A 7366-nucleotide genomic window follows, 5' to 3' on the forward strand; every position below is an offset into this window, starting at 1 on the left:
CAGGAACGGTCTGTGAGACTCTTATCTCCAAAGAACCACCAGAAATTCAGAAGTGGTGCTGAGGGCTTAAGTGGTAGAGCACCTGCCTTGAACTGAGGAGCTTGGGGACAGTGCCCAGGCCCAGAGTTCAAACCCCAGGACTGACAAGAAGTGGTCTTTCCACCACAATAAGTAGACTGAATAGCAGCCATTATCATAGGGAGCATGGCAGAGAAGTCAGGCTGAGCTTCCTGTAGACTGGGGGACATGAATAGGTCACCCAGCTTCTTCGTGCCTCATTTTCCCCAGCTGCAAAACTGAACACAGTGAAGGATCCCCTTCCACATGGGGATAGGGTAAGGATGAAAGAGAGCCATGTTTTGTTTCATAATCCCATACCTGTTGCATGATAAATGACAGGCCCCATCTGAGCCCTTGCAGGGCATCTTCCTGTCATATGCTAACAGAATTTCCAAGAACCGTATCTGGCAACCGTTCCTTCTATGCCTGGCCCTGCCCCAGAGGTCCCCCTATATTGATCCCTTGTTTCCTCACAACTGTCCCAGGAGGATACTGAGGTCTGATGGTAAGGCCCAGAGCTTCAACTGTGGTCAAGAATCAGCTGCTGTGGACTAAGAGTTTGTGACAATCCATCTAAACTGATGACTAAACGTGGTGCTACCTGTCTAGCATCCCGATACAGAGAACCAGTCATGGTGGCCAAGACCTGTCACAGGAGGATCGTGATCCAGTCCAGCCTGAGCATATATTGAGTCTCTATCTCGGGAATTCCCAAGACAGAAAGGCTTGACATTCATGGTAGAATACCTGACTGGCAAGCCTAAGGCCTTGAGTTCAAACCCTAATATACCAAAAAGAATCAGAGGCCCGGTGCCAGAGGCCCATGCCTATAATCCTAGCTACTCAGGAGGCTGAGATCTGAAGGTCATAGGTAAAGATTTAAAATAGGGTTGGCCTCACCCATCAGACCTCATGATGAGATGACCCAGAGTTTTACCCACTCAGTACGCTCCATACTAACAGAGCTGGCATCCTGACTAAGTGCTGGCCATGCTCTCTGTCCCTCTGGGGAGCCACCCCTTGTGGGCCCCACCCTCAGGTCCTCCCAAGATCCTTCTGCCACCAACCAAGGACAAGGGAGTAGACAGCTCCAGGGAACACAGATCCCTTGGCCTTATAATTTAAGCTTTTCACCCTTCCAGGCCCCCAAACCTAAGACATAACTTCCATGCACCCCCCAAAGATAGCAGTTAGAAGTTACCCAAAGGGTCCAGCGCTCCTTGTTACAACCCACTTCTACACACACACACACACACACACACACGCACACACACACACACACACACACAAACACACAAATCTGGCACAGGTGGTTCATGTCTGTCATCCTACCTACTCAGAAGGCTGTGGTCTGAGGATCACAGTTCAAAGCCAGCCCATGCAGGAAAGGCTATGAGGCTCTTATCCTCAGTGAACTACCAAATAGATAGAGATGGACCTGTGGCTCAAGTGTCACAGCACTAGCTTTGAGCTCAGAAGGTCAGGAACAATACCTATGCCCTCACTGCAAGGCTCAGTTCTTCTAACACAGGGACAGATCAAGGCTTCAGCAGTCCCTGAGAACAGAACCATGAACTCATTCCATTAGGATCTCATCCCACCCACAAGAACCTGGCACTACCGACCTCAGATCTACTGTAGACAAAACATTGAGCCTCTCACATATCTGGAATGTCTCAGAGACCAGCATGGCATTTCATATGGTACACACTGCTATGCAGAAAACTTAGCTACCTCTTTTTTTGTTGTTGCTCATGGGGTTTGAACTCTGGGCCAGGTCACTGTCCCTCAGCTTTTCAGCTGAAGATGAGCACTCTCCCACTTCAGCCACAGCACCACTTCTTGTTCTCTGGTGGTCCATTGGACATCAAGTGTCACAGACTTTTCTGCCCAAGCTGGCTCTGAACCATGGTCTTCACATCTTAGCCTTCTGAGTAGCTAGGATGACAGTTGTGAGCCACTGGCGACTTCCAGTTTCAGCCACCTTTACATACCCACAGGAAAATCTTCTCATAAGGCCACAAACTTCTTGCAACCCTTCACTTCAGACTTTGTCAACAAGCATCCAAATTCATCCTTTATTGGAGAAAAAACAGACATAGCAATCCCAGCACTGCACCCATTCACCCCCTCACTGCCTGCCACAAGCCATGTCCTCTTGAAGCTGTGGCTTCAAGCTGGGGTAAACTTGGGAGTTCTTAGAAATATCTGTACACTGGGGTGAGCACCTGGTCTCCAAACCACAGCACCACTCTTTTCATCTCTTGCACACCTGGACCATCCTTTGCAGGCAAATATGTTTTATTTTCTTTCTTTTTTCAGTTGTGGGGCTTGAACCCTAGGCCTGGTTGCTGTTCCTGAGCATTCCAGCTCAAGGCGAGAACTCTACTACTTAAGCCACAACACAACACCACTTCTGTTTTTCTGGCGGTTGGTTGGAGATAAGAGCTTCAGGCTTTTTCCTGCCCAGGCTGGCTTTGACACCTGATGCTCAGATCTCACCTCCTGAGTACCTAGGAAGACAGTCATGAGCTAGTGCCACCCAGCCAAACATACTTTTCCATGCCTGTCATCCTATCCCCTCAGGAGCCTGAGATCTGAGGACTGCAGTTGGATGCCACCCTTGGCAACAAAGTCCATGAGAACTCATTATCTCCAATTATAAACACCCAAACATGTTGGAAGTGGAGCTGTGGCTCAAATGGTAGAGTGCTAGCTTTGAGTATAAATGACAAGGGATAGGACCCAGTCCCTAGTTTCAAGTTTTTCTAGCAAAAACCCACCCAAGAAAGGGAAGCAGGTGGGCATACAGGAGCTGAAAGCTCACACAAGACTCCCAGAACAGACCCCATCCTGCTCTGATTCTCTAGATTCTATGTCCTACATCATGGTAATCTTAGATGGAACTTACCATGCAACAAGTTAGGATGTTCAAGTACAATCGCATATTCAGGATCCCCTGACCATATCAAAGACTCAAGATCTCTCACTGTCCTGCCTCTACACTAGTAGGGAGGTGAGGTGTAGTTATCCAACCACAGGATGTGGAAATGAAAGGATTTCTCAGCCAAAGGATGCAGACTCAAGTCCCTCTCTCTCAGGAAGGAGAAAAGGGCTGAACTCTCCCAGGAATGTTCCTGGGTTGTGAGTATCCTCAAAGAAACAACCCTGCTCAGAGAACAGTGCCTCTGGTTTTCCCACCAGCCTCTATACAAACCTGCTCCACCTTCAGTCTGCTCTCTGTGAATCCCAGATCTGCCATTTAGACTAAAGGCTGAGCCAGCAAAGAGACCCATCTCTGCCTCTGAGAATGGCAATCACGGGGTCCTCGTGCCCCCTAGAGCAAGTCTAGGGAAACAAGGGTCCTTACTCCCACCCTCATTCCCTGGCTGCCCTGTGTTAGTGGCCAGGTTATTTCTGTCTCTGGTGGAGGAAAGAAAAGTGCGGGGGGGGTGTCAAATTCAGATTGAGCCCTGGAAAGTCCCAGTCCCCAAGGATGTACTGCACAGACATCCTGCAGTGGACAATAGCCAAGTGGTCAATGGTGAACCTAATGTGCCAGGACTCTTAATAGCAGTGTGGTTGGGTCAAAGGCTCTATCACATTTGGTCTAGGATGTCAGGTGAAGTCATGGCTCCAATATCCTGACTCTCCTGCCCTGTGATTGTCCTCCCTCTTCATCTTCCTGCTTATCCCTTGCCCCCCCCCCGACACTCCCTCACACCAATACCTCCCTAGCCCTTGAACAGCTTGTTCTTATCTGACCAGAAAATAAACTCTTTGGCGCCAGGGATGATTGAAACCTGGTGAACCGCCCTGAGTCCTAGTGTCTACCCGAGGCTGCTTACCTCTGTAGTCGGCTACCACACAGCTCCTGGATGTCAGAAAGTTTCTGAGGTGTCAGTGTCTTGGGCCTACATACTGGCTTTAGGCTATGGAATTGTCCCCACCTAGACTGTGAATGGTTGGCTCCCTTGATCCAGGGACTCCAATCCAAGGCTCACATGTTCTCCCTTCTTCCTTCCTTTCCTCTTTTTCTCCATCCAGCCTTCCCTCCTCTTTCTCTCTTTCCTTCCTTTCTCTCACTCCTGGGCCTTGAACTCAGAGCCTAACACCAATTTTGTGCTAGAAAACTATTTTGAGGCAAGTATCAACCATAGTCCGGTAGTTACACAATCAAAATGGATGCAGATACAATCTAGTTCAACAGATACAATCTATTCAACATCAAACAACCCTGTGTTAATGAGTTAAGAACAGCAAAGATGGATATGGAAAATCAGAAATTATAGGCTTTAGGGAGAAATGTGGGGAAAAATAGGACTAAAGGGATGTGGAGAGGTAAAGGGAGAGTAAATTTAACCAAGTCCTAATCTCTGAGAGGGAAATGGATTGGACAGAATATTAGGAGAGAGATTAAAAAAAAGAACAAATGGAATACCAAAAAATTAAATTTAAGACGTGAAACACTTAAAATATGTAAGTGTAAAGAAATGATATTGATATAAGAAAAGGATAGGATGGAAGGAGGGGAGGGTTAGAAAGGAAACATGAAAACTAAAAAATAAAAATTTTTAAAATTAGTTACTTGAAAATTATATAGATATAAAGAGAAAATAGTGCTATTAAAAAGTTAAGCCTAAGAGGTTGTGAATTGAGTGATAAATTACTGTATTAAGTATGTACGCAATGGGGAAAAAGGTCTAATAATTGACAACAGGTATATATCTGGGGATGAGCAGAACACCATTTAAGTCATGCAAAAATAAGAAAGTAAAAATATGAAAACAATAAAAAGAACCAAAAGATCAAAAGAGTTTAAACACACACACACACACACACACACACACACACACACACACACACACACACGTACCACAAATAAAAGTTATGAGAAAAGGAAGATTTACAGAAAACACTTTAAAAAATTCAAATTATAAAAAAGTTTCAAAAGAGTTCTTTGATTTTTTTGGGTTTTTTTTTTGGGGGGTGGGAATCCCTTGTGTATCCCTTGTGTCCATAACCAGTCTCTTGGTGGAATCTCTAGTCTGCTTGTGGTGTTTGGTTTTCCTATGGCTTGATTGGTTTCTTAAGTCAGTTTGTTTGGGCAGGCAGAAAATTCTATGTGTTACCCAAGATTTTGTGATCCTCCTCTCAGGCTAGTTCAGTGAGAGGGAGAACTGCTTGGAGTATCACAAAAGAGGGAGATAGCTATTTCCTCTAGTTTGGAGATGCTGTGATGAGGCTAGGTTCTGGGTAGTGTTGAGGCTTTTCAGCAAGCAGTAGCTTTTCCCTGAAACACTCACAGAGCCCAGCTTAAAGCCATTCTCAGGGTTTATGTTTACTGAATTTCAATTGATTGTCTAGGCTTCTGTAAGGAGGGGCAGGCTCTGGCTCTGTTTACCAAGTGAAGAAAGTCACTCTTCCGGGGGCGGATCTTTTCTCCCTGTGCAGGGTGACGTTCCCCTGGGTGGAACTGAGCCTGGAAGGTCACTTCTGTTTCCTCTGACCTGCAAAATAACTCTTTTGTTTTCTTCCATGGCCTGAGTTTAAGCTAGCTGCTCAGTTGGGCCTTTGTAAGTATCAAAGATAGCGATTTCCCGTGGTTGTGGCGGGGAGGGGCGGCCTTTGCTCCTCTGCTCCCTGAGAAGTAGTGTGGATGTCAGGGTTCTACTCACGCCAGAGTGTTGGTTCATGGGTCATCTTTAGTCTGCAATCTGCAGGATGAAGATATCTGCTCCTTGTCAGTTCTTTGGTGTTGAGTAAAATCCATTTGTCTGCTGTGTCTGGCACCTTTGTCCTGGAATCTCTCCATTGTAGGTTTGGTGGCTACAGCTTCTGTCGCTGCCACCACATCTGCTGTAGCCGCAGCAACTGGCAAGTGCTCAGATCTGTCTCCATGCCTGGATTTTCCCTTTCTGGCCAAACTCTCTGTACTGTGATGGAACACTTGGTGTGATTCTCTAGCCTATGCTTGTTCACTGGAACACTAAAACTGCTTTCTATGTGAGAGCTTGTTTAGCTTCCAGTTTCTCCTCTGCCATCTTCCTCTGAACTCCCTTACACATTAGTATGAGATAATGTTGTGACATCACACTGACATTGTGATATCACTGTGCCATTCTGTTTTCACAAACCTATTATGACATCACATGTTAGAAAAGTCATGGGTTTTAGGACTTCTAGCTCCTTCCTTGAAGTCTTATCCTCATTGTAAACTAGTAGCAATTTAAATCTGACATGATTGTAATATTACAAACTCATAGTGACATCACTATTCCATGGGTGACCTCATTACCACCATAACACAAACCTATTGCATCATCACATTTCCATTGTGACATTTCAATCCGTTATGACTTCTTAGCACCTTTGAAAAAGCATATGGCCTTTGTGATATCAAAGTTCAGTTGTTTACCCATATAATCATTGTGGTCTAAAAATTGAAATCAGTTATACCATTGTAATATTACAAAACATTGGAGAAAGGATCACCAGTGTGACATCATTGACTAGTCCTCTCCTCATAACTTTGACATGATGTCCTTGTGATACATAGGCCCTTTGTGATCTCATAATGTTTTTGACTTCATATTTCAGGTGTGACATGTGATAGAAATGCACTCTGATATGAAAATTTTGACATCACTCTGTCAGATATCATGAGCATTGTGTCACATTTTGACATCACATACCTGGTGGGAGTTCATCATGTTTCGGCCAATGCATGACTTTGTATATCTCACAATCCCATTCTGAATTCATATTCTAATTGGGAGTTAATGAAAATTGAAGTCCAGTATGTCATTGTGACATCATAAACCTACTGTGACCTCATGACTGTTATGGCATCACCAACTAATTATGACATCAAAATATTATTATGACTTGATATTGTGACACCATATTGCCCTTGTGATATCAGTGTTCCTTGGGTTTTGTAAACCTATTATGACATAACCATTTACAAAATTTATGGCCTTTGAGATGATTAACTTTTTTAACTCATTTACTTATGATGCATAAAGCACAAGAAAATCCAATGAGGCATATTGAAAATAACTTTATTTACACTAGAAATGGGCATGCGTTTACCTTGTCCTGGGCTGCGCAGTCAGTGACAAGCCAGCCCCAACCACCAAATCTCAGACCTCCAATGGGCAGTCCCACACAGAGTTAATTGGTCTGCAAACCGCCAACCCCCCAAATTATCATCTCTAAAGCTCCAAACTTCAAAAGGTAAGGCTTTTCCCTTTTCCCTTACTCTCTCCTTCTTTATAGACCTTTCCTTCATTTCCCTTTTTCC

The sequence above is a fragment of the Dipodomys spectabilis genome, unplaced genomic scaffold, assembly GCF_019054845.1.
Source record: "Dipodomys spectabilis isolate Male_0828 unplaced genomic scaffold, ASM1905484v1 ptg000458l, whole genome shotgun sequence".
Lineage (NCBI taxonomy): Eukaryota > Metazoa > Chordata > Mammalia > Rodentia > Heteromyidae > Dipodomys > Dipodomys spectabilis.